The sequence below is a fragment of the Temnothorax curvispinosus genome, unplaced genomic scaffold (assembly GCF_003070985.1).
Source record: "Temnothorax curvispinosus isolate PA1 unplaced genomic scaffold, ASM307098v1 QBEX01004528.1, whole genome shotgun sequence".
NCBI classification, from domain to species: Eukaryota; Metazoa; Arthropoda; class Insecta; order Hymenoptera; family Formicidae; genus Temnothorax; species Temnothorax curvispinosus.
Genome location: NW_020214308.1, coordinates 201,709 through 227,908, shown reverse-complemented (window position 1 = coordinate 227,908; position 26,200 = coordinate 201,709). Strand labels below are relative to the sequence as shown.

Sequence of the window (26,200 nt, the reverse complement as noted above, 5' to 3'; positions counted from 1 at the left end):
TTTAGCTTCCTACACAAATTTTTCCACAAATAATCATCGACACCTTGGACGCGCGAAGCCGAGAAATATTATTGCGTAGCGAATCTTTTTTCTCGACGCGCGAGTTTCAACATTTTCGGCATCGTAAAGAGAACCGAGAGCGTTCAAACACACAGTGATAAATACGCGATGATTATATATCTTTCGTGCAATAAATTTGTTTGATGCTACGCCTACATTCGCCACGTTTATTGACTCCCCCTCACGTCATCGTGAAACCGGACACGTTATCTTTATAAAACTCCCCGGACTTCCTCGGCCGTGAAAGCGTTAATCGCGAACGATCTTTCTTGCATATTATTTTCCGCGTGCCAGTCGCATTCCCGCACGCAAAAAAAAATTAAAAAAAAAGGAAATACGGAGAAATCCAGCACTGGTAAAAATAACTGAAAGCGAGCGGCGGCTGGCGGGAGACTTCATAATTGTTGAATCAATTTCGACACGCGTCATAAATGTCTTGAAAATGCACTTGAATACGCGACACACGCGTTTCACGTTATCAGGGAAATTCTCGGCCGAGATCTCGGCGACGATAATGTCCGACATCTATCATCGAGAAGTAACGGCGTACTTCCTTTTATTCGACGTCGCTCTATCATTATCACGCTATCCCGACAATTTATCAGTGTGCCGAATGCTAATTGGGAAATTAAGTAGCGCCACCGCGGTCACGACGCCCGAGAATGCCGATGCGATGCCTGGTGAAAAAGAAAAACCAAAGGAAAATCTCCGATGGTAAAAATTGAGAATTGTCTGTCGGCGGGGAAACGCTCTCACGTTTAGCACCTCGTAAAATGACGGAATCAGGCCCGCCCCCCGCACGAACCACTTATTTCGTAGCTCGCGTCTCTGAAATTTCCAACGCCGTCAATCTACCATGTCTAAATCGATTAGATCTTTCTCTTTCGCACACGAATAGAGTGAGATAATGAGTGAAGTAAATCACATAGTTTTAGATAGAAAGTTATTTGAAACGAACGTGACCATTGAAGGAAACATCATTAATTAAAATATCTATAAGGTTTTTATTTTTTACGATTAAATTTAAGATATATCGTAAATATAAGTATTTATAGCTCAGAAAGAGGGAAAAAGAGGAAAAAAGAAAAAAATTCGAAAAAAAAATTTTTATTTACACAAGAAAATAATAAAACCATTAAAAATAACAAAAAAAATTAGTTTATAAAAATGTTATTTACAAAAATAATTTAGAAAATTAATAATTCCTTTATCTGGACCGCTTCTCTCAATTTCTAGAAAGCAGTTGATTAAATATATATAAATTTAAGAAAATCGACAAGAACATTATTTACAGGCTGACATTTTAAGTTTTAAAGGTCTGAGATCAAGATGATATTTAACGGTGATTCGACATAATACTGTGATTATCAATGCACAAAATGACGATTCTGATAATTTATATTCAAAGACATTAAATGTCTTATGAGAAAGAAAGGCAGAGAAAAAGAAACAGACATTCGTCATCGCACACTTTGCATTTAACGAACATAATAAAATGCCTAATATGCGATTTAACAAGAGACTCATTAATATTTTTTTATTCCAGCAATATTTTCCGCGAACATGCACCGATCTCTCCATTTGGCAGAGAGATCTCGTCTGGCGGGATCGAAATTTCGGCCGCATTCAATTTAATGCGACCTTTAAACGCGTCTCGCGAAGCGACGAGCGAAAAAAACGGAAATCATCGGAACGACGCGAAAGAGACAATAATCCGAAATAAAGCAAAAAGGACAACAGCAAAAAAAACGGAGAAAAAATACCTTTAGCGGAGTGCCGATGCGAACAATGGTCGCCACAAATCAACGGGATTATGCCACTATTTCACACATGGATGTGACCGGCTCGCATGATAAATCAAGCTGTCGTTCGGCCACAATAAACAATAACATTCGGACGGCCGGCTGGCGGGACGGCTGGTGCGACTCTTCTTCACTTAACTCGGTCATTCGCTCGCGCCGCGCGTGTTATTTCGCCGGCCTCGGCCCTTCTGAATGCGCGCCGTTTCGCGTGATAATAAATCGATCGATGCGCGACGGACGCGCGCAAGAATTTCACGAGCGGACGGGATGATGATGCGACATTTACGCAGGACGATCGATTTCCCGCGCGCGCGGAGAATCCTTTGGGATGATCGATATTCGCAAATTTCTCTTTCTCGCGTTCATTGTTGAGAACTTTTCTACAACAGCTATTGGAAAATTTATATAATGTAAAATAATGCAATAAGTGTTGACTGTGTTGACCGTACGATGTAAAATTAATAGATATTTTTATGCATTTCTTAATTTATCTTAGAGATTTAAATTTAAACGAATTCTGTACAAATTTTTTAAAATTGTGTTTTAAATTTATTAATTAAAAAAAAAAAATATGTGCTAGTCAAACTTCGGGTTGATATCATAATTACAAAATCATCTGTTTTATATTAAAAGTCAAAGAGCATTAAATTAAATTTTGGTTAAATTAAATTAATAGAATTAAAAGTTGAAATAGAGCATCGAGAATTTAAAGAAAATAATAAAAGCTTATTTTCCGATTAATGTGTGTGCGTGCTATGTGATGTTTATTAGAAAATTTAAAATCTGTATTCGTAAACAGATCTTTATTCAAACATTTATTACGTCTGGAATAATTGAAATATGCATAAATATTAATTAAAGTTGCAGTTAAAAGATTTTACAATTCAGGTCACTTTCGTATATCTGTTATCGCGTAAAATACAAAACTTATAATTAATGATGTGGTTTGTAATTAATATATTAAATTACACATTCTCAATCATTTGTATAACGTTTTCGAACGAGAGAAATCTGTTAAAAAATTTCTGTTACATTTGCAGTCTTTGCTCAAGAGAAATAGCGACTCGACAAAATCAAGAGGATATAGGTCCGAGATTCGGTTCGATTACCTCCGCGGGTCGAGTGTCGGGGTTTCTCGCTCGCCGGTCCGAATTTTCTGAGGATCGGCGTAAAACGAGTCGTGGAATTTGTTTGTCGAACTTAACCGAGCCCACAAAACCGGTCGGGTATACCGATCGCGGCGGAGTGGCTGGCCGGTACCCGCCGACTAATTATAGCCTCCTATTTATTTTATTTACGCGTATGCGCGCGGACGCACTCTCCGCTCTCATATATACGCAGACCCGGAGCAGAGAGACAGAGAGAGAGAGAGAGAGAAAGACAGAGAGAGAGAGGGACAGAGTGGTGCAGCCATAAATCAAAATTCCATTTCAACGTTCTAACGAAGGATCAAATAAAACACTTTAATTGACGTTTTTACGGCGGTCGGCAGCCGAAGTCGAACTCCTGCCTACACCCGGCCTGACCCTGCCGCCTTGTTCGCTCGCGGGAATACGCGTGTACACGCACGACGACGTATCCTTGCTCTCCTCTCTCGCCGTCCGCGCTACTTTTTTCTCCCTCACTTTATTTTCCCCGAGTCGCTCCCTCGTGATCGAGGAAAAAGGGACCGCTCGTAAGGACCCGACGCGTGATACGACGCTGCTTTTGGTACGACTCGAGCGAACATTACGAAGTAACAAAATCTTTCTTTCTCAGTTAAAACTTGAAAATTTTGATCGTATGATATCATGATCTGCGTTGACTGCAGAATAAAAAAGTTCTTTAATTTTTTAGCGATTTTCGAAATACGGCGCTATACGTAAATATGGAGGAAAACGTTCTAATGTTTGCATTTCGATTTCTATAAAAAGATTGCTTTCTGCAATAATAAAATCTGGATTTACCGTAATCACGGTCTTGATCTGTGATTAAATAATCACGTGATTTTGATACATCAAAGAGATATAGTTCAAAGTGTACTGATTCATTTTCTTCATTTATATTGATAAATCGAGACTGGTGATCCTTTTCACGTATGCAGTCACGATATTGAAATCGATAAAAGAGGTAAAAAGCATCGCGATGATATAATAAAAACGAAAATTATATTAATACAACTAATATTATCAATATAAGCAAAGCTCAATATTGGGATTATGCGCGATAACGTTATTTTTCCTTGATCGAAGAGACATAAGTGACGTGACATATTCCGTCATGATATATATGTTTCGACACATTGGTATAATCAAGTTTCGAAAATCAAAGCTTTTTCGCAAATGCAAAACCAATGCAAGGGAATTATAGGAATTATAGTCGATGTTCAAGTCTCAGTGCTCCGAAGAAATTAAAATTTTAAAAACATGTTTCAAAATGTAAAAATAAACAATGAGGAATTCGACTGTATCAGATCAGAATTAAAAGGCCAGAGAAAGGCAGGAAGTAAACATTTGCGCGTATATACTACATAGAATTATAGGGAGGAGGGGGAGAGGGGTGATTATAGCGCTAGGGGTTATTGTTGAAGGCGCGTCGTTGCCGCATGGCGGCCGCTTACGCCGATTATCAGTAATTTCATGGTTTTTCGGGCGAACCGGCGTAAACATAGAGAGTGGTCCCCCTAGCCACTTTAATATCGTTTCGAGCCGATCAATAATAATAACGAAATATACGCGGCTCTCTCGTCCCGACGCCGATACCACAGCGACGTATTATAGTAATTTCGCGGCAATACGGTTTCCTTCTCCCGACGAGAAGATGCTCTTAGACCGCTCTGCTGGAAGGTCATCGATGGAGGCTTTCCGAAGATGTTGGCAACCAATATGAACCAACTTTCTTAACTGTTTCACTATTAAATTCCAGTCCAGTATATTACACAATAGTATTTAATACTTTTCCAAATAAAGATTTAAATTATCGATTTAAGTCCACTTAAAATTGACAAAATTAATTACTCCGTTTTAAAAGAGTTAAATTTAACGTTAAATCCGCACTTTTGAAGAATAAAATTAATCTTCGTTTTGTATGATCAAAAAACGGCAATTTTTATTTTTTCCCGAAAGAAATAAAATCGTGAAATTTTAATAAATAAAGAAAATATATCATCACATTTCATCTTATTTTTTTAATTTATTAAAATCACATTTCTTGATGAATGAAAATCGTGTTTTACTTCTTTCGGGCTGTCAAAAATTAGAGGAAAGTAATGATAATGAATTAATTTATACAATATTTTTCCGATAGATAAACTCAAATATTTTTTAAATAAATATGCGTTTTTAATATAATAGTTCATTCATGGAAATTAATGTGAAACAGAGAGAAAAAAACGTTCAACGTAAATTTATTTTATAAAGCTGTAGGCTAATTGTAAGTAAGTAAAGAGCGTGAACGAACACGAATGAAGAAACTTATTTTAATGAGAGCGAATGGCGCCACGAGTACGAACGAGCCTAAATTTTTTACATCGACGAATAGGCTCCATCTTTTTTCGGAACATCAAAGAAAAAGCGGTCACTATATTTATCCATGTCCATCCGTGAATGTTCGCAATCATTTATCATATGCCAAATAGACTCGCAACTTAGCGGTCTGGTGCCAAGGAATTTTAAAGAAGAAGAAATCGATCATCTCTTTGCTAGCTTGGATTCACCCTTAAATATTTTGTCGGCAACGAATTGGCAGGTGCATGTGCGGTGCTGGTCTTCAGCGGCACATAATACTGCGATATGTCGAACATTCTCATCCTTCCCATTAGTTTTAAAAATTATTGAAATGATTTGATTATTAAATTATTAGATTATTAGAATCAGCATTTGCATAACTCAATATGAGTTACTAATCACGGTCGTTACGTAACTCACACTAATGGCTTTATGGAATTAGATATTTTGCATAATTTATTAATTTGAAATAGAAATTAAAACGATAAAGCCGCCTTAGCATTCAGTCAGTAAATATATCTTAATATTTATCTATGTATCTATCATCTAATCAACCGTGCAATATAAATTTGGCGTTTATATATTAATGTTAAAAAATTGTCTCCGTCCGCGTTAATTTGCCTCGCGGGTATCAAGTGGATCGTATCTTCCTGCGACAATACATTTTTGGCGTTATTATTTTGTTGCAGTACGCTGAACGCGTGTCATGCACGATTAACGTTGGGGAGCGCCATGGAAAGCGCCGCGCGATCGTATTCTGATGTAATTAGTATACGCGTGATCGTAATTAACCATGTTTTCACGAGTGAGCGTTAAATGCCGCAAAGAAGAAGCAACGAAGAAACGAGAGAAGAGGGGAAGAGAGGAAACCTGTGAGAGACATCGGGCGTCGTCGGCGAGGCAATCACAGGATAAGTAATTTATTTGTTCTCTTATTTGCTACCTGTGAAACTAACCACTTATAGTTATTATATCCGCGTAATAATTACTTTCAAAATGTTAATTATTTTGAGCGCCGCTGTAATTGAATATATCTGCATTTTAGAGATCAATGTATTACAACGCGGCGAGTGACAAATTATCTTCTATTTTAATTTGGGGCGATGGATCTGTGAAAATTGTATTAGATATACATATGTATGTGGAATATATGTAGATGTACATCAAATTTAATAGCATAATAATTCTGCCTGGCATAATTCCAAAATCCTTCCATTATACAAATTGGTGAATATTCTTTTAATACGCATTACACGCGCGCAAGCACAAATGAAAGAATTTCAGTTTCAGGAAGAAATAGCGTATTTGGTTCTGTTAGCATATTTAGCATAGCATAGCATATTTTACTTAATTTATCCAACAAGAAACACAACAATTATTAATTATACTTATCTGTATAAAAAACGCCGATTTTATTCTAATCTCTTATATTCATAATTTCACGCTCTGTATATATTAAAATCCGAAATCGCGACACGGCGAGTTTATCGGCCGTTTTCACGGTCGCCGCAATCGATGCGTTGGAAATCGAGAGTTTGCAAGAACGTGCCTTCTCGCGTTGCGACAGAGGAAGTAGAGAGTATAAAGCGTAAAATTTATCACATATATTCCAAATCTTAAATGCTCTCAGTGTCTCTTTAGATGTGAACAAATTAAATTGGAAAAATACGAATTAACGTTTCGCGCTATAACAGTTGACTATAAAACGTAAAAATAATGACGGAAATAAAAGTAAAAAAACGTGACGATACGCTAATGAATAGATATAGAAAAACGTAGATTGAAAAAGATTGCACGACATAAATAATAAATACATTAATAAGCGACATCTCTTTACTTTTCTTACATTCGTAATATTACAAATTTATTTATTTAATTATTCGTTATATAAAATTAAAAAATTTCTCCTTCAATTAAATTTTTACCTCTTCATTAAAAAATAATAATTGTCTATTGTCGTTAAAAATCGAAAAGAATCGATGCCAGTTACGTTGAAAAAATGATAATGTGTAATAATGATATAAATAAGAATTTAACAATTATTCATTGATTAGTTATTTGACAAGCAGAATGATAAAAGCATTTGCAAAGAGACCCGTTTACACGAATCGAGATAGAGATAAGATCGAGAGAGGCAGCAAGAGGAAGGAAGACAGATAGCTTGCGTACGCCGAAAGATAACCAAAAAAAGATAGGTAGAAAAAAGTAGTCTACTTGTTCAAGCCTCGTGTTCCGAGTGTATAAATTATAATTTATACATAGCTCGCGCGAGAAAGAGAGACGGAAATTAGTGTACCGCCGAACAGATCGAGTTTGCGGCTTGATTGGCGAGAGAGAGCTTTACGATTGGTGGCGCCAAGTGGTCACGTAAAGCGTAAAGTTTCGATAGCCGTCACGTTTGACGGCTATCGAGGGGGACCGCGACGCGAGTCGAAACGCGGACTCGGGGGCTGGGGGCAGTGACGTGAGAATGGAGCCGGCTTCTTCTCGGCACACCAAACACGCCGTACCTAAGTCAGCAGCCTATCCCTTCATGTTGCCGAGAAGCCACGACTCCATTCTGAATATCACTGTGCTCCACGCAAACTGACCGGCCGTTATAGCGCCGTGTGACGTCACGTCAGTGCGCCTAATTTCACGCTGCGACGCGACGCGGCGAAGGATGCCTCCCCGCCCGCGCGCGCGCGCGCGAGTAATTCACTCGCATCACTCGCAAAATTGATGCTTTCCAAATTCGCTATGTCACATAGCGTCGCTTCTTCTCGACAGACAACAAAGAAAAACGCGGAGCAGGCGCGACACGATTTCGCGCTAACGTAACGCGACTACGGTATACACGACAAAAATTTGTGCGAAAAGAGCGCGGGGCGCAGGGGGGGGGGCGAGAACGTCCCTTCCAGAAAAGACGGGCGAATTAATTGAGAATCATAACCGACCGTCTACCAAAAAGAACAGCGCTCCGAAGCGTTCATTTATACTCCTTAAGTTCATTTTCGACAAATAAAGAGAAACGATTGCGACTCACTTTGCGTATCGTCCTGCCAGTCCAGCCAAGAATGCCTCAAGTCCCGCAAGTCCGCCATATGCAATGACCCGAACAGGTAGACCGCGTTGCCGCCGCCTCCGAATGTCGCAAGACCCATTAATCGCGATCGTCCGGACCACCAGTGCACTTGAGACGAACGCCCGTCGCTCGATTCGACACTCCCGACACTCGTTCACTCGCGAGATTCGCATTCGGCGGATAAAAAGACGCGAGAAACACGGAGCGGTCGCGATCCGCCGTCTCCCCGACCCGCGCGCTACGCGATCGGACGACTGAACTGATTGCGAATACGGCCGCGGGCCGTTAAAAATCGAAAGGAGAGGGGCGGGGGGGGAGGTGCGTTCGTCAAGCGTTCACGCCGCGACCGGCGCCGGTTTCAAATACGAGCGATATTACGCGAAAACGGAGAAGACCACTCGCAAAATTTCTCGAAAGATAAGTTACATATGTATGCAGCTGGGTCGAAACAACGCTTTATTCAGTACGGATTAACTCACATTTTCGCATAATATTAAAACACTGCGCGAATAAATTTCTCACGCGAGAGTGGCATATCGACTCGCTTGATATTAGCCACGAATCACACGATTCGTGTTCCTGCTCATCGCACTCGTCGCCGCGCCGAGAAACACTGTCCGTTTACTCCGTTTACCTTAAGATAAACGGAGTAAACGGACAATGTTTCTCGATTAGGTCGCTCTGCTACCGTTTATTAGCTGCGTAATGTCGCCTGAGGTTGTTTACGTTTTTTTAGGCTTTTCTTGGAAGAGCCTCGCACGACGCTCGCGAACCGTCGCTCTGCTACCGTTTATTGGCTGCGTAATGTCGCCCGAGGTTGTTTACATTTTTTTAGGCTTTTCTTGGAAGAGCCTCGCCTCGCGCGACGCTCGACGCGGCGTACTCTCCCCACTCCACTACTCCCCAACTCGCCGAATTTTTCCTATTGCCATAGTCGCGGTCAGTATTAGTGCGAATTCGGGGCTGTGTCGGTGTGTTCAGTCCGCTCCGCGTTTTTCGCGTTCTCTAAACCCTCGTCACCCTCGATCGTGAATCTTGTGCTTGTGCGCGAATGAGTGCCGAAAGTGTCCTGACCGGTATCGTCTTCGTCTTGAAAACGAGTGCTATTATATAGGAAGAAGAAGACGAAGAAGCCGGAAGTGTCGGAATCGAGCGACGCGAGCATTTTAATTGACTTATCGCATAGACACAACGGATTTAATGGCTCGTCTACAATAGCCGCGCAAGAGTGTGCTGTAAAACGTAAGCAGTAAGCTATTGACTAATAAGATTTTCAAATCGACTGTAATTGGTCAATAGCTTACTGCTTACGTTTTACAGTATACTCTTGCGGCTATTTGCAGGCGATTTGCGTCTCCTCGCTCGCCGAGAGTGAATTTCGCGTCGAAGCAACGTATCTGTCGTCGTTGCGTACAGTGAATTTTTGAAAATTTCCGTTTCACCCGCAAGTGAATTCGGGAGTCGCGCGCGATCGTTGATAGGCCCGCGAAGCGCCGCTCGCAGCGTGAACGCTTGATGAACGCATCTTCCCTCCCCCCTTTCCTTTCACTTTAATTTTTAACGGCTGTATTCAGTCCGATGACGTAGCGCGCGGGGAGACGGCGGATCGCGACCGCTCCGTGTTTCTCGCGTCGTTTTATCCGCCGGATGTGAGTTTCGCGTGCGAACAAGTGCCGAAAGTGTCGAATCGAGCGACGGGCGATCGTTTCGAGTGCACTGATGGTCCGGGCGATCGCGATTAATGCGTCTTGCGACGATCGGACGAGACGAGGCAACGCAGTCTACCTATTCGATCATTGCAAATGGCGGACCTGCAGGACTTGAGAGTTGAGGCATTCTGGCTGGACTGGCAGGACGATACGCAAAGTGAGTCGCAATTGTTTCTCTTTATTTGTCGAAAATAAACTTGAGGAGTATAAATGAACGCTCGGAGCGCTGTTCTCTTTGGTAGACGCGGTCGGTTATGATTCTCGATTAATTCGCCCGGCTTTTCTGGAAGGGACGTTCCCGCCCCCCGCTCCCCAAATTTTTGTCGTGTATACCGTAGTCGCGTTACGTTAGCGCGAGATCGTGTCGCGCCTGCTCCGGGTTTCTCGTGTCTTTTTGCCTGTTGAGAAGTGACGCTATGTAACATAGCGGATTTCAAATTCGCAGGACGCGAGTAAATTACGCGCGGCGGTACATTCTTCGCAGCGTGAAATTAGGCGCACTGTCGTGACGTCACACCGGCATTATAACGGCCGGTCAGTTCGCGTCGAGCATATTGAGACCACCGATTTTCGGCAGTCATGTTGCCGAAGATCCGTGTCCTCATGGGGGAGGAGCGGGATGGACGAAAAAGTCCCACCGTCTTCCGTCTATTTTCGAGATAATGATACTCTCTCCGCCATCAACCCCTTAAATATAAACATACAATCGCCCCCCCCCCCTATCCCCCGCTACCGCGGCCACCGCCGCCGCCGCCGCCGTCGCCGCCGTTCGGTTGCGCGTTTCCTTTTTCTTTCTCTTCTACACCCTCTTTCGATTCTCGTTGTTTTGCGGTTTACGACGGTTCGCGTTACAACTGATTATTACCCCCCTTTCCTACCCCCTTTCTCGTCGCCAATTCTCGCTCTCTTTCTTTCCTTTCTCTCTCTCTCTCGCTCTATCCGTCCGTTCGCACGCTCCCCTCGTTCTGCTTTCTCGCTCGCTCTTTCACCATTATTATACGCGGTCATATACGGCCATTATGCCCGGGCCCCGATATACAACACAATCCGCCGTAATGCCGGCCATAAAATTAAATTAGGGTTATAACACGATTTTTCACAAAGGTTCCGTGGGCCGCGCCGCACGTTTCAAACCGTTTCCTCACTCCCCTCCCTCCCCCGGGAACGTCTTCCCGCCCGCGGCTCCTCTTACCCCACCGTCGCGTCGTGCCGACGACTACCTGCCTCGAGATGATACCTACCTGCCCGCCTGCCTGCCTGCCTACCCGCCTGCTCGATCTGATCGTGATCGTTTCATCGCGTCTCGAGTGGCCGGCACCGGCGCGCGGTATACTATAGCACGACAATTTGCACGATGTTACGGCCATGTTAGAGCCGATTACTCGGCAGATTTTCGCGGGCATAAAGTCGCGCCAGGTGCGGCGCCGTGACTTGAACGAAGCCGGCGCGCGCCGTGCCGCGCCGCGCCGCTGCTCCTTACGTCGTGTTTCCGTTTCTTCTTCGACTTGTCGGCGCCGCGCATCCATCGATTCGCGTCCTCGTACAGATTGAAGTAGGTCTCGTGAACGCGTACGCGATACGTAGGCGTCAATCAAACGCGAACAAAAGTATTCAACGTTAAATCACTGCTTATAGATCTGACTTAACGATAAACAGCTTCTGCTCGAAATTATTCTTCTCGAGAATTGAACCATGAAAAGAATGTATTTTATATTTATTTGTCTTCTCATACAAAAAAATTACTTCGCCGGTTATGTACGATTTATTGCGTGTACGTATGTGACTGCCCTGTATGACTCAATATTTATCTGTTGGAAATTACAACAAATTTCTTATACATGTGCGAGCGGTGTAACATGCACATATGTTATGAAGAAAAAAGATGATCACACAAGAACGTCAAAAACAGTACATTTTTCGAGACTGCAGTTTTAGTGTTTTCTATAAAAAAAATAGCTCGTACATGTTTCTGTGTGTGCCTTAGACTGCATTATGCTATATATATGCACAATTTTGTTGGTGTGCATCTCTATTTTCGCCGATAGATCGATGAATGCAGACGGCACGTTCTTTAAAATACAGAAATTGAACAATACAAGAACTTCAGGTGTGAAAATTTTAATATCTATTCATAATATATTTTCTTCAGAAACAGAAGAAAAGAACTGAAAATACATTGATACTGGTTGATTTAAAGTTCCAAGGAATGGTAAATAGATTGTAAATAAATTGTTTAAGGTAGTAAATAAATCTCGTCGAATATACTATTTTTTTCGATATTAACAAGCAGCATGACATATGTAAGCAGCATGTATATTATGTATAAGACTTTATAGACTTCTAGTTTTAGACTAGTCCGATCTAAAACTATGACAATTTACTACTTATATCTTGTTGCTACGTCTGGCTTCGATTTTTCTCAAATTGGCTCCGCGTTAGTAGTTAATCGAGACCGAGTATTATTGGCAGTCCGTCTAGATGGCAGTCAGCAATGATCGTTCGCGAAATAATGCATGTAACCTTTCAGAATAATAGGACCGCTGTATAATACGGTCTTGTCTGCGATGGATTTAGCTCTATACTATAAATATATATTCATCACAGATAATTTTAAAAAGTACTAAGAGAACACCGGATGAAATCAATAAAGAAAAGTAATAGTATGTACAAGTAATATTTATGAAATATGTTTAACGCATGATAATTTGATAAATTGCATACATATAATGTTATATGTTAGCTTTACGTTCTACGTTAATTCAAAAATTAAACTTTACGTTAATTTAAATATTTAAACTTGATTATGTCATGCTTATTAAAATCTTACACATCACAATATATTATAATATATACCTACGTGTACGTGACGTTTTTATTTCACTAATAGCCGCGTTTGTTGCGTTGTTATGGAATTGTTATAAATATCTTCTATCAAGCGTGTGGGATTGATATTTTCATAAAAGTTCGCGCCGTCGCGCTCTTCTGAATAATAATATCACGTGCAGATGATTTAATATACTCGTATCTGGTTCAAATCTCTTTCGAACGCGAGAGAAAATAGTTACATCGCGAAAGATATGGAGAGAGATGTGTCTGTGAGATCTCTTACTGATCATTGATATACAAGATTGAGAGAGTAGCACTCGATCACAGGTTAATTGTGACGGACAGGCGCAATGATACACCGGTATATCCAGACGCGGATATTAAGGTCATCCTGCAAATATATCCCGTTTCGCGTACCAGCAGGAAATTAAGGTGAAAATTGGCGCGACGTCTGACGCTTACTGAAAAGGTATACTATTCTTGAAAAATAGGAGTTTCATCAACGAGACATAAAAAAATATCTGTGTGGCACGGAATACTTTTTTTGGCTCTCATCGCCGACGATTTGGATCAAATGCGATCGTTCTAACGAGTTTTATTTTTAAAGGAAATTTAATTAAGTTTAACGAACAATTAAGTATTAATCGATTTATTATAGAATCGTACAATTGCGTATTTTCTAAAGAGGAATGCAAATGGCTTATGGCCGCAAATACTTAACCGTTTTCAGCTAAATATTATTTTATAATAATGAGAAATTACGAATAATAATAACAACAAAGATAATTTTTTTACAAGATGTCATCTGTAAATTACAATACGCTCGAAAAATATTGTATCTCTTTGGTAGGTTTCGTATTAAGCTGATGTGTTAAATATTGCAATATTATTTGTAACATCAATCGTATACATATTCGTAACTTAATCAATCGCGTACAAAAATCAGGGAGATATTCTTTGGAATCTCACCGCTTATTATCACCACGTCGGACTGCCATCGCCGGAAGAGAATCTACGGCATTGTCCGTCCGAGGAAAAAAAAAGAATTCATTCGATGGAAAGGATTCGGTCGAGTCCCCCCGGATGGACGTCCGATCGTAAACGTTGACGAAGAGAGGTGGACGGTGGAAGAGGCGAGAAGCAGGGAATTCAAGTTTCGCGAAGGAGAAGAGCTCGCGAGGAGAATTCGAGAGGCCACAAATCACGGGACGGGGGTGTCGGTCGTTGGAAGGAAGGTTTCGCTGGAAGGTAGAAGAGAGCTACGAGAGGGGGACTGAGGGGCGAGCTCGGAGGCACAGCGATAACAGGGATGGTCGAGGGCGAGGAGCACCGTTGGCGTCAGGAGACAGGGTGGCCAGAGGGCGGCCGGAGGGAGGGTGAAAAGGGGGGTGGGAGGGAGGGAGAGAGAGGGCGTATGGCAGGCTGCAGACGCGGGGCGCGACATGCTTTATGACGTCTGTTCATCACATCGCCCCAGTCTCATAAATTAGAAATCACCCCTTAGATAGCTCTGGCACCCATCTCTACGATGGCGTCAGTGCCGTATCGCGGGAGGCCGGGATCGCCTCCGACTCGTCCACGGGGCGCAAGAAGATCGGTGGGGAACAGGGGAAAGAGGGCATGCGGGAGGGAGGGAGGGTTGACGGGGCCGGGGTAGGAGGGCGACGGGACAGCGCGGACGACGGCAATAATTTTCAGCGTATGTCATGGCGGGGAAAGGAAAAAAAAGAAGAGAGAGAGAGAGAGAGAGAAGAAGTGGATACCCAGCTACGGAGGATCACACGGGCGTTCCGGCTGACCTCTCCCCGGTTTCGACCGTGTTTCGAACCTGTACGGCACTCGGTGGCTTTTGAATGCGGACGGTACGGTTATTAATTACCGAACGCGGGTGATAGGTATTTATTGCTGCGCCGCGCTGGCGGTACTTTTAAACAATATTAGATTTAGACGTGCGCGTCGGCGTGGAACGCAGATCGATCGGTTATATCTCAAGACTGGGAGCGTTATTAATCTCGGGACTTGGTTGCTCAACTTTTGGAATACCGCTGGTGAACGAGATATCGCCGATTACCAGCAAAAAAATCGCACGTTACTTTCTCTCTCTTTCCTGCATCAAAATACGCTATCATGTGAGCGACTGGCGAATGCGTTTATAGCGAGACTAAAATAAGAATATTTCTACTAATATGCAAAAGCGACAATCAATGTTAAATGCAAATAGCTAACGATCGATTGATTTTCATTCATAATAAACTCTGAGATGAACAACAAATTCTAAAAAACCTGGAATGAGTATACATTATTTGTATGGTCATCTAAGCATAATACCGAAAACTACGTTCATGTAAGCTGGTTATTGTCGATTGCGCAATCCTTATTTAAGCGCAGCACGACGATTAGCGATAAATTCAAGCCGGAAAGCAACGAGGAGAATCGCTGGGGGTACGGAGAAGAGGCAAGCGCGACGCGACGATTATCGAGCGGTCGGCCGGCGACGTCAGGGTCGACGACGACGTCGATTGAATTGGTGTAATGAGCTGATTGATTGGCGGTGTCTGCGCGACCGTCATCGTTACACGCCTCGGACACGCTTACATGTGCGCTGGCTAAGCGCGCAACGTCGCCCCGCGTCACTGTCAATCGCTGGCCGTGTCCTCGTCACCCCCTATCCCGCGTATATCCCGTTCGCGATCAACCTCCTCTTCGCCGCCGCCGCCGCCGCCACCGACGCCGCCACCTTGCCTCTCTGGCAGAAAGAGCGACAAGTGCGCCGAACTGTCAGCGTGCCAAATATGTTCTCCACTCTTCGCGCCACTTCTCTCTTTCCACGCCGCGTGTGAATCGTCTGTCCGCGACCGTTTCTCTCTCTCTTTCTCTTTCGCAGTCTCGCTTCGTCGCATCGCGTCCTCTCTTTCCGAAGCTCGCGGCCAAATCTCATTGTCGGCTGAATTCGTCGTGCAATATTTTCTTTCTTTTTTTTTATCACTGCCTATATTTCGCACGCCTGGGAAAGCAGCCGGCAAGGCGAATCCTCAACTCCGCGCGGCCGTTCGCTTCTTGCGTGAGAAACGAAGCACAAGTTTGGCAAGTTTGGCAGAATGCGTGTTATCTTTCAGTAAGCTCGATCGTACTCCGTGATAATCGATATTGAATAATTAATGAGCTAGGCAGTTAGGCAAGCATACATCGTATGTTATAAAATTATAGATTAGTTTATCTGTGTGATGATGTATTTAATAAGTCGCAGCCCGATAATCCAACAGGAAGTCAACAAAATAAAAAGCATTTTGCATTGACGCATAGATGATAAACGCAAATCTTCGCCGAAGATATTGGGAGTTGGAGATCGAAGGATCTTAATTGCCGGTATTAAGCTCGGCGTCATTATGAATTCGCGCGAACGCGAACCGGAAACGAAGGAATGAAGTGAGAAACACAAGCGAGAATCTATACGGGGGACGCATTATACCGTCCAGTAGCTGCGACCGGCTGGGTTTGTTGTCGAGGAAACTTTAATTGGCTCTCGAATCCGAACGATTAATTAATCTTCGATTGACTCTCGACTACTAATGATTCATTATCGGGGATCTTTGTCTTTGCACAGAAGAGGTGCTCGACAGGAAAGAAATCGAAGGTAGGAAATCGTGCCTCCTAACGATGCGGTTTCAATATTACAAGAGCAAAAGAAGAAAAAAAACGGGTAGAAAAAGTTGGAATAATTTTAATTACTTCTAGCGAAGAGCCGGCATCGTCGCATACATTGTCTCGAGAAACGCCAGCGCGATTATGAGCCCGCGGTAATAATCGCATTTGCTTAATGCACGGATCGCGAAAAGTCTATTCACCTTCACATTTTCGCAAATATTTTCCATCCACAATTTCCCCGCTTTGAAATCACGAGGCATTGAAATGAACTTTGCCAACGTTTTATTTGTCTTCCCCGCCCGACATATCGGACAATCAATCGTGCTGTTTATGGTACATAAACTGAATATAAAACACCATTTCGCGATACGAGCGATACACGTCGTGTGTTTATAATTTTATTTAACGAAGGTAAAGGCTTATAGACATATCAAAATATAACAATGTTGTGCTCGATGTGCGTTCACGTTTCATACATTCGACATGTTTACGATTTTATTTAACGAAACCGATTGCTTACGTAAATGAAGGCAATGTTGCTTCGGTTATTACTTACAGAGCAGAATAACAATTATCGCCGGCGCGCGTTTTCTATATGAATATTAGAGCGCTCCCCCAATCAACTCTCATCTCTTCTTTCAGTCGTTACCTATTCCTTTGACCCATATGCTTTTCCACATTTTCCTCAACGATCGTACGTTGGCGATAAAAGAAAGAATTTACCTTCCGCCGTTTCCTACTTTTAACTTATCCCTCCTCCCCCCTCCCCTCCTCCATTGTCGAGTTATATTCGCCGTGCGTTGCGCCTCGAGCATTACTTAAACATTAGCGCAAGTAGAGGTATGGAAATAGATCGTATCTGGAAATAATAGTGGTTCGCTGAGCATAAATGATACCGCGATAATAAAAACGCGGAAGTGCACGTTTAATGAAGAATTATAATATTCTGGCACATCAAAAGTAGACTCGGTTGCAAATGTGAATTTAATACTTTCATTACCAGCCGCACTTTATGAAATCTTCACATGCTTGGGGTGATATTAAAGGGAAGGAAAAGAAACGTAGGAGGTATCATGATCGTTAAATGTTACCCTATTAGGTACTGATCGAAAGCAAAGACTTTAATTGAGATATGGATTTAATACACGCGAGCAGAGCGTAGCATAATTTACATGTGTGGTTAAAATATAATATTGTATAATTTAAACTTTACTTAAATAGAATCCTATCCTGAGGTATAGGATTCCGTGTTGCGTTCACGCTAATTATACACTGGCGCTTCTTATTTCTCTATCACATTCGACAAATACACGTATCATATTTAACTTTTAATAAAAAAAACATAAATTAACTTCTTTAGAAATGTTTCTGAAAAACATTTCTTTACAGAAAATAAAATTTTATGTAGCATATATTACTACAAACTTTTGTATATAAAATAAAACAGGGTAGTTTATAAAGATTAGCGAAATTTAGATATCGAGTAAATATTATATATGTGTTATGTGCATGTACATGCAGCTTCTCGCGACGTGCGATCGTGTCCAATTTCTGCTAGCAATCCAGTAGGTGCAGAAGTAATAGAAGGTGACGTGAGAAAAAAATTAACCGGATATTCTCGATCATTCGCCTCTGTGCTTGCGAAAGGACGGCAATTCGTGAGCCGCGCATTTATGCGAGTTCTAAAAAAGGCAACGCGAAGAAACATGGTGCGTCAACGACGTCTCGGTTCACGAAAAGTAGACGACCGTAATAGTCCATTGAACCCATTGTCCATCCGGGCCGCAGCACCGATGACGCGGCGATGGTTTCCGGCAGCGTTGCGCCGGAGAGAGAAAGAGAGAGAGAGAGAGGGAGAGAGAGAGAAACAGAGAAAGAGAGAGAAAGAAAAAGAGTCCGCTCGATACCGAGGGAGTACTCGCGAAAAGTGCGGACTCGAGATACGCGCGTTCGTAGGAAGGGAAACGATGAGGGGTGAACGGGGGGGGAGGAGGGAGGGAGGAAGGTGGTCGTAGAAAACGTCGGTAGCGGTTCACCAACACCAAAACGGAATACGAGACGGAGTCTCCGCGATACACGCGCGGATGTGTGCGCGTATACGCGAGTATGCCTCCATACCGTGTATATGTGTACGTGTATGTGTATGTGTATGTGTGTAGTGCGGATTCGACGTGGAGGCGAGGCTGTCCATCTCGCGGCACGTCGCGGTAGAATGGAGTCGTGGAGGACGGCCGCGGGGGGTTACGGGGTAAAGGCGGTGGGTACTCGGTTGGTCGAAGGTGGACGAGGAGGAGAGGGTGGTAAAATGGGGGTGTTTGGGTGGCCGAACCCGAGGGGTTCGGGACGGCGAGGAGGGGTCGGTCCCCGGGGGGGAACGGGGGGTAGCTGTCGCTCGCCCGGGCAGCAGACGTCTTCTGACCCGGCCGGTGGCTCAACTCGACTCAACTAGACTCAGCGCGCGCTGGCAGGAGGCAGCAGCCAGAGCGAGAGGAGGAAGAACGGCGAGGGAGAGAAAGCTCTCGCGCGGAGGAGGTGAGAGCATCGGTGCGGGGGAGAAGAAGGAGGACGGGGTTGGAGATGGCGGAAGCGGGAGCGGGGGGGGGGCGGTAGGTGCATTGCTTTTCGCAGTAGAAGGTGGAGGAAGTTGGGGTCGTAAGGGTGGCAGGCGTATCGATCCGGACGGAGCTTGGCTGACGGCTGACGAGGCCGTCACGCGAGACGAGTCGAGACGAGACGGACGGACGGAGAAGGCCCCCTCTCTCGTCTTCCCGCACTCTCGCGCGTCGCCCCTCTTTCGCCTAACGGCTTCTGGAGAAGCGAGCCGGTGGGGTGGTGGGTCGCCCCTCGTAGGAGGGTGGCGGAGAGACGGAGGGGCGCGCGAGAGATACTGCTTACTTCCCCTTCGGGGCCTCCTCGCCGCGAAACAGTATCTAGATTGTACGTATACGCGGCCGAACAGCTCGGCCGTCGCCGCGGCCGTGCCGTCGATGTTGCTGCAACACGCGTGTCGTGCACGCGCGCGTGTACAAGGTGTCAGAAAAGTTGCGCCGAGTTCGCTTGGACGAGATACAATACGGATGGACATGGTCTGCCGATCGTTCCGCTTGTTTATTCAGCTCAACCCTTGTAGAATTTTACTTATCTCTCGCTGCATATTAATAAAAAATGTGTCCAACCTTTCGATTTGCTTCGCGATATTTTTCTTGCTATATACGGTCAAGAATCAATTAAGCAAATAATCAAATGAGGAACTCGACGGAAATTCTTTTAATTTTTGAAAAAGTTTATATATTTAAAATTTCTCCATCAAATCGAGGGATGAGAGTTTTCAAGATATCAGGACTTTTCTGTCGCGTTTTTCATTTTCCAAAATTCCACATATCATTTGATAACGATTTGATAATTGTCCTTTGATTTATATCTCGTGTAATTATCTGCTTTTGTTATTAATTAAAATCATACGCTTTTAACAAGTGCATTAATATCCTATATATTTTACTATAATATAAATAAATTTAGAAAAAAAATTGATTAAACTTAAACCATTGTTTCTTTTAATCCGTTCTGAAAATTCTCAAGCACACCTTGTACGTGACAGCGCGTCTGTGTGCGTACGTGAGTGGGGAGTACTTTACGCGCGAGGCATTTCACCCCTCGGACTCCCCGTAGGGGTTCACGTTTACGGGTTTTGGCTGCGCGTTCCTTCGTTTTCTCTCTCTTTCTCTCTACCTCTCTCTCACTCTCATTCTCTTTCTCGATGAAAATGCTTCTCTGCGAGAGCAGGGATAGGTGGATCTTCCTTTGGTAAGAAGACATCGATGAGGGTTTTCGACGAGGATTTCCGATATCGCTTATCAACCTTTAATTACTTAACAGTTTTGCATGAATTTGAGCGAAAAATACTGGACGAGCTCAAGAAACATGCGCATATCATTGTTTTAGGTTTTTGAGGAATAAAGATCAAACAGAGCCGCTTTGTGTTTGAAATGGTTAAAAAGTAAGCTGTAGAAAACTTTGTAACGTGTAACGTCTCCGTTTTTTCTTTTTTTTTTCCAAAGTGGATTTAAAACGTTTTGGAAGTAAGCTCTTCAGTCTCAAGCCTCCTATGTTGTTTCCTGCTAAAGCCTACTATTACATGTCATGTTCACATTTGCGCGGATTTACCCTCTTGCTTAATGCGCTTTAAAGCTCATTAAAATGCAGTTTTTATATATTCATATGGAATCTTCGTGAAAGTATACTCTCATCATCCACGTGTTTCACGAAAAGATATAATAAACATTGTATTGATTGAAACTTAATTCTCTCTGTTTGGAGAGAGAAAGTTTGTATGTGTATAAAAATCATCCTTATTTATAAACATTACGTTGTGTTATATAAATAAGAACGATTACGTCTTGCAAATTCTCCTGATTCATCTCCCCTAATATACAGTGATATCACAAAAACGCTCCAATGGTGTTCCTTCGTAAAATATCTTTTTTTAAAATAGATCGGCGAGAGAAATTCCGAGTTTCGTCCAGTCGACGTTGCGTGCATCCTTGGAGGACTCGCGCGAGGTTTCGGGGTGAATGTCAGACGCGATCACCCCGAGAAGGTGTTCACCCGGGGGGAAGGAGAATGCCCAGGATCCGCTTTGTCGGATACGGCGACTTATTGTTAGTGGCGGTGTGCGTGCATGCTGACCGTGCGTCTACCCGTCTGTGAAGTTCATCTCGCGGAAGCCACCGATGCGATGTGCGGCGGCTCGCCGCCTCCTCCCTCATCTCCGTCGCCCCCGCGACTGGCCCCGGTCCCTCCGCCTTCCTTCTTCCCACCACTACGCTCTTGGTCGTGCTCTCTTTTCCGTCACCCCCTGAACCTCACCTGAACGAGCCTTGTCTCGCGCATTTACTAGCAGCGTGTCCGGGTATTTTAATGATGCAAACTTGGCACCTTTCATATGAACTTTTCGACGCATCTATAATACTTAAGCATGGATGCATCTTTAAATACTTAAACAAATTACATTACTGCAGCATCTTTTAATTTATTGTATTATAATCTTTTCTGTTAAAAAAATTTGAAGTTTTAATTTTTTGTTGTATCATTTTTATCACAAGAGGCTGACAAGAATAACTGTCTAGTTTGGCAAAAAGACTTTGTTAGAGAATAACGCCGCAACTTCTGTTCGGACACTCTTATACACGACTTTGACTGTTGACTGAGTCTTCGCTCGCTCGTTGCAAGAGCTACTATAGATGGCACTACATTTCACGCAGTATTTCCTGTGCACGTGTCTCTGTTGCGCTATTTTTAGATCTTAAATCATTTTTAAGGTTTTAAATCCAGCTCTTTAAATTCTATCCAAACTCCGGGAGAATAATAAACACGAAACACGGCCCGGAGTCGCTTTCTAGTTCGTAGCGTATCTTGCGGACGGCGAGCTTCGTTTCGCGCATTTACCGCCGGTTTGTCGTTGTGATTTAGCTATCTGCTGGTAGCGTTGAATTATACGTGGTACGCGGCGCACGGAGGGTGGCACGCGGGCCGCGAAGGAGGGAGGAAAGGAGAGAGGGTGGGATCGCTCGAGCAAAGAGAAAGAGGAGGAGAGTGAGAGAGAGAGAGAAAGAGAGAAGCAACGCACCACCGGCACCATCACCTTCCATCTACTTCTTCCGCAGCCGGCTGCGCCGCGGGACTTGTCGCGAAGGCAAAAGGCTCTCGCCGCGTGCAAAGGCCAAACACCGAAAGTCACTTAAGCGTGCCTCTGCCGGCGTGCCTCGAACGGTGGTTCGTTTTCGAGTGGCGCGGCTTGTCAACTCTTACGCGAGAGAACCATTCTCGTCCGGTGATCAACGCAGTCGTTCGCAGCTCGAAGGAGTGGATAACGTTTGCTTTCAACGTGTATCGCGCGCCATGGGTCGCGCGAATCTTTCGAATCGATGGACACCGAAGGACTTTTTAATAAAGGACGCTAAAGCTTTACTTTATTAAAAATAAATGAGATTGCCCGATTGAAGGAAATCGACGAAAACGGTTTTTACACAAATTAACACGATTACAAATTAACCTAATTATAAAATCGACGGTAAATAGTACGTTATATCATATGAGTTGCACGATAAGAGCGTATCTTCATTCTTGGATATTATAATTTTAATGCATTTAATACGAAACAATTCGCGCCACATCAATCGCATTGAAACACTCGCGTGTGTTGGAAAATACATTTGCTGGCGACAGCGTAGCACCACTGGCGATTCTGATACATTATTAATGCGTCCTAACAATGCATTATGCGCGATAATAACAGACCGACGTTTCAGCGTGGGTACTCGGTACCCACCGACCGTCACCGCCACTTCGGCGTCGAACGCGGGCACGACACGAATTCCGATCTCTCCCGTATACTCGTGATCACGCCGCGGTGCAATTCGGTTCCTTATTTACAGCCAATTAAAATCACGGAGAAGGCGCGCGTTACATTTAAGTCGGAGAGTCCGCTCGCGCGATCTGCCCCTTAGTTAAATCGCGTCGTATTCCAGTCGGGCGGTATTAACGTAAAATTCTGTTTCCTGAAGTGCAAGAAATTAAGCATTGCGAATAAATATTTTAACCCTCCAGTGAGCGCGTGGGATGTATTTTACATCCCACAACGGCTCGTAAAAAATAAGTCTTCTGAACTCGTTTCAATACAAAACCGATTATTATCGAAAGAACATTAAAATTGAAGTTTCAATCTGTTAATATACTTTAAGATATGTGCAACAATAAATAGTATTAAACAGAAAATAAAAAATTATAATTGGTTTTTATATTTATAGCACAAATAATGTGGGGTGTAATTTACACTCCACGCGCGACCTTTTAAGTTTTAAATTTTTATGCGCCCACTGGAGAGTTAACAATTAATTACCGTGAATTTAATGACACCAATAAATTACCACTAAACACTAGTACGCAGAAAAGTCATAATTTCTCATCATTGCATTGATTTGACTGAAATATAGTGAAATCCGGAACAATAATGGAGCGTATCATATACGTCGAGGACTGGCCAGGCTTTGACTTGAATATTCCTAACGGGTCGAACGTAACTTTAAAGCTGCGGATATTATTTAGCCTAATTTATCGTTTTTTTTGAAGAAAATTCGAAGCTGTTTCGCCTTTCTCTATTATAAGAACGGCGCATTTATTTCGGCGTGTTCTCCCTCGACGATGAGCGCGCTTCTCGCGGCGCACTCGTCAGTCGAATGGCGAAGGGCAACAAATCATTCGGTAAACATAAAACTATGGGATATGCCGGTACAGATCGGCGCATGAGGCCGCGCGGATGCGCTTTGATGTGCGCTCGCCACCACCCGCGAGCGTCGCCAGCAGCTCCTTTATGGCAGCCATCGAGCATCTGTCACGGAGCCGTCTTTTTCTACGGCTAATTTATTAGAGCCGCTTAAAACGAAAGAAAGAGAGGGAAAAGAGAACGGGGAGAGAAAGAGAGAGAGAGAAAGTGATACAGCGGAGAAGGCGCGCGACGCGGCGCGACATCAGCGTCCGCGTCGTCAACGGTGGTGGTGACGGGCGACGCGGCAGAGTGTAAATCGGGAGACGGATCGGTCGGATACGAAAACGGCGGAGTTTTACGAGTTTCGAAAATAGGGTGCGAGGAAGCGCCCGTGTTCCTTCGCACGTTGCGAGAAGCGTCGAGAAGCGCGCCGTTAAATGACTCGTCTCAAACGGAGATATCGACGACGAACATCCGCGACAGCCGGCCTCACATCACCGATTACAACGTCGTGTCATCCTTGCAAAAGAGCGCGAAACGAGCCTCGGTGCCCTCGGGATCGGAAATTCTCTCCTCGCGCGGACATTACTCGAAATAGCGTCTTTACAGTCGGACGCCTTTCAATCGGAGAGAATCGTACAATTCAGAAAACTTTTTATCGTACAGTCATTTTTTCTCATGAAAAATGTGCCTTTGATATATTATCGAATAATTTTTTACGCGGCTTAGTCCTTGTCGGTATAAAAAAATATTGCCGTACTTTAAATACATGAACGTGTGATAATAGCTCTTCTAAAATAAGAATACCTTCCCCCATTCCTGAGGATAATTGGTCCGGCAAAATTTGCATAACGTACAAATGCGATTTGAGACACATCAGTTTGTCAATTGCTCGTCGTAGATTCGTGATAAGCGTCGCGCGGTTTAAGTACACGTGTACCAGATGACCCGAGTCTGTATGATGGCGCAATGAAAATTGTAAAGTATCTGTTTCTGCCGCGCATGAATCCTTTAGTGGCCACCATCGATCATACTTACGATTTGCATACGCGAGCGAACTCAAATGTTAGTCGCGAGATATCGTCGCCGGTCGAAGATTGCAAAGTGAAAAACACACGGGGCTTCTTGAGCGAAGTCTCATTTATCTCGAGATACACTGCATTCGGTGTACTCGCCCGTCGATGCGGCATTGCGTGTAAATCATGATCACCGGAAATAATGGGAGCCGATTAGAAAGCTGACTCCGCGCTTGATCTATGGGAATAACGCGGAAATCTAAGCGTCGAACCGTTTCACACGCGGATACGTCTTTAATATTTCTGCCGAACGATAGCTCTTCCATTCGTCATCGTTCCTTTTCCGCAAAAATCCCGAGAACCAGCTTCTGCCACCGCTTACAAAAGTGTATGATTGCAACGGTAACCGAAGCGCATCTAACGGCACATTCGTCTCTCGCGGAAAAAAAAAGATCATTTCGTTCCTAGGTCCATTACTACGTCCAGTTTTATCTAGAGTTATTACGTATCAACTCATTATCGCATTGAGATTATTCATTTACTTTATTGTGCAACATAAAATTCTTTTATACAAGGATATTTTATGTGTATCTATCACGGTGTAATATTAAGCTCGATCATTAAATTTATGTACCTCTATTTCACAGTAATCTTAACTTATACCTCTTATAGAGGAATTCAAAACATTAGCGCTTGAATGTCCTAATAAAATTTAATAAGTTATCTCGCATGCTGTTCTTATCATCGTATCTGCTCGGTCACGAAATTTCAATAAAAAAAAAAAAATCAGCAAGTATATAAAATATGCTACAGCTATAATTAAATCGCGCGAGATTATTTTATGAAGATCATGTTGGACGTGTCCATCGACTTTCATACAATTAATGCCAACGTTGAATTACACAGAAAGTACTATAAAATTGATCATATCTTGAACATATAGGGGCCGTCTGTTTAGCTTTCATCCGCTACAAAGTGGATAAATACACGTTAACCTTAATTATACTTAACTCCCTTGCTGAAACATACTAACTTATTTCAGCCATAGACTGCTTTCACGTATAAAACATTTTTGTAGATATCCATATACAGCATCGCAACGCTCGAATCAAATGTGCAGTGTGAACAGAAATTATGTGAACAAATTTGGAACGCACATTGATTTATTGTAGATCTGTTAACTTTCAATAACTTTTAGACGACATTATTCTAAAAATAATGTTTGTGCAACCATGTCATTCTTTATATCTCCATTTAAATTATAGAAATAATGAAAAAATTAGATATCAGAATTATATAAAGATTACTGAAAAAAACAACCTGTTCTCT

At 43.1% G+C, this 26,200-nt stretch overlaps 2 protein-coding genes across 8 annotated transcripts in view; one reads left to right on the top strand and one right to left on the bottom strand.

The window, feature by feature from the left end:
• The window catches only part of LOC112453572 (protein tiptop), a 149,042-nt gene that overhangs the window by 114,975 nt on the left and 7,867 nt on the right, over window positions 1–26,200 (bottom strand). The gene's annotated exons all lie outside the window — the stretch shown is intronic.
• Window positions 9,699–26,200, top strand: part of LOC112453573 (zinc finger protein 845-like) — a 68,714-nt gene continuing 52,212 nt past the window's right edge. For 4 of the 5 annotated variants that reach the window (XM_025014394.1, XM_025014392.1, XM_025014390.1 and 1 more), the window contains exon 1: window positions 9,699–10,277. The gene's annotated coding sequence lies outside the window, so the exon portion shown is untranslated. Of the gene's footprint in view, window positions 10,278–19,105; window positions 19,124–26,200 lie in introns of those variants that run through there. The other variant, XM_025014391.1, reaches the window with a different exon arrangement.